This window comes from Rhea pennata, chromosome 9 (genome assembly GCF_028389875.1).
Source record: "Rhea pennata isolate bPtePen1 chromosome 9, bPtePen1.pri, whole genome shotgun sequence".
Taxonomy (NCBI): Eukaryota; Metazoa; Chordata; class Aves; order Rheiformes; family Rheidae; genus Rhea; species Rhea pennata.
In genome coordinates this window covers 2,180,405-2,182,285 of record NC_084671.1, presented here as the reverse complement: position 1 = coordinate 2,182,285, position 1,881 = coordinate 2,180,405, and the positions used below count along the sequence as shown (strand labels likewise).

At 51.6% G+C, this 1,881-nt stretch overlaps 1 long non-coding RNA gene across 1 annotated transcript; it reads right to left on the bottom strand.

Moving 5' to 3' along the window:
* Positions 1 to 277: 277 nt before the first annotated feature.
* On the bottom strand, positions 278 to 1,047 carry LOC134144362 (uncharacterized). Its single transcript, XR_009959337.1, has 2 exons — positions 886 to 1,047; positions 278 to 617 (listed from the first exon to the last, which is right to left on the bottom strand). It is a non-coding gene; the product is annotated as an uncharacterized LOC134144362 (long non-coding RNA).
* Between the last annotated feature and the right edge of the window lie 834 nt (positions 1,048 to 1,881).

Genomic DNA, 1,881 nt, shown 5'->3' with positions numbered 1-1,881 from the left:
TAAAAAAAGTTTGCTTTTTTTTCTTTTTGCATTAAATGCTTTGCATATGACAACAGGATAAGGAAATGGACAAGACATTTCATTTCTTCCTATAGTATTTAAGTTGCCAGAGAAAGAAAAAGGTGGCTTATGTTCCCATAACAATTTCTTGCCTGTAGCCTCATATTTCTGTTGGTGGTTCAACAATTTTTCTTAGATATCTTTCTTAGACACTCGGAAGAGGTATACTGAATGCATTATTTTTACAAAGTAGTTAACTTGGAATCTAGACATCATGCATTTCTAAAGGATTTTAGTGTTTATTTAACTAGAAATAAAACTGCTATGGCACAAGACATTTAGAAATAAGAAAGCTGTAGCTTGAGACTCCAGTTTGGACACTTGTTTTCTTGCTTTAATCCTCTCTTCTGGAGTAAGCACGTCCCAAGAGAAGTATTTAATGGTTTAAAACTGAAATCCACTGCATTCAGAGTAACTCTGCTGTGCAGATGAGGAAGAAGTCTCTTCTGGAGCTCTGGAGACTTGCCTCAAATTCCCTGGCTCTCCAGCAGGCAAACTGCCCTCAGCATCCGACTGCTTTAAGTTCTTGGATGACAAGCAGTAACAGCTCCAGTGACCTGTAGAGGTGCCAGATACATATGTTTGGGGCATTGTCAAGGGTGTTCAGTATTCGTAATTTAATTATTCCTGATTAAAAAAAAAAGAGGGGGGCGAGCTAAGCTAAAGAAATAACTTTGTTTTAAATAATATTATTATTTTTAAAAATAAACAAATAAATAAACAGTAAAACAAATATTGCCCAGTATTAACCCCTTCCTCATGTCCCCGTCTCTAGCTAGTCTCTAAACACATTCTCGCACGTTCCTAGGTGTTAATAATGCTTACCTTAAAAAAGAATAAATGAAACTAGGGAGGAAGGGAAGCGAGAGGAAAGGGAGCGCACGAGCGCGATGGCAGGCCCGCTCCTCACAGCGAGCCGGGCAGCCGCGGCGGAGGCGGACGCCCAGTCCCAGGCCCGTCCCCGCGGCTCGGCAGCACCCCCGCGGCGGCCGCCGCCGCCCTCCGGAGGGCGCTGAGGGACCCCGCACCGCCATAAGCCGCCTCAGCGGCGGCGGCGCGGCGCCCTCCGCGGGCCGGCGGCGGGGACGCAGCCCGCCATTAGCGCGCGGCGCGGCCGCGGCCCGTGAGGGGGCTGCGCGCGCTAACGGCGGGCGGCGGCCGCGGCCCGTGAGGGGGCTGCGCGCGCTAACGGCGGGCGGCGGGCGCACCTACCAGGCCGCTTTTTTCCCGTCTCGCCCCCAAATAACCGAGGGCGTTTTGGCCGAGCAGGAGGAAATCCCCACGGGGGGGGTGACCCAGCGTTTTCACTGTGGGGCTGGCGGCGGTAGCGCCGCCGCCTTGCAGCCTCGATGGCACGCAGCTCCCCTGAAGGGAACCACCTCCCCCTCGGAGGAGACCTCCTGCTACGCAGCAGTCCCACAGCAAACGCTCCCACTGCCAAAAGTTGGGTCTTTCTTGGCAGTCTTGGGTGAGAGGGTGCAGGACTGCAGGAAGGGCACTGCACTACGTTTTGAGGACGTGGCCTATAGAGGCTTGGTGAAGTGGAGCTTTTCGGCTGATGAGGTGCAGTTGTCGTGATGCTTTTTAAGATGCAGCTGGTTGTGTCAGCACTGCCCAGTTTTTACACAACACCATAATTTCCAGGCCTGTTTCTGCACTGTTCCTACATAGAGCAGGCCTGGAGGGAAGCACAGAACTGAGGCTTTCAGCAAAGATCATATAAATTCGCATTTCCAGCGGTTGCTACGCCTTCCAAATGCAGTGGTGGCCGCTCTGGTGTCTTTTAGGCCTGCCCTTTGCCTTGCTGTGCTGGTGGTGCCT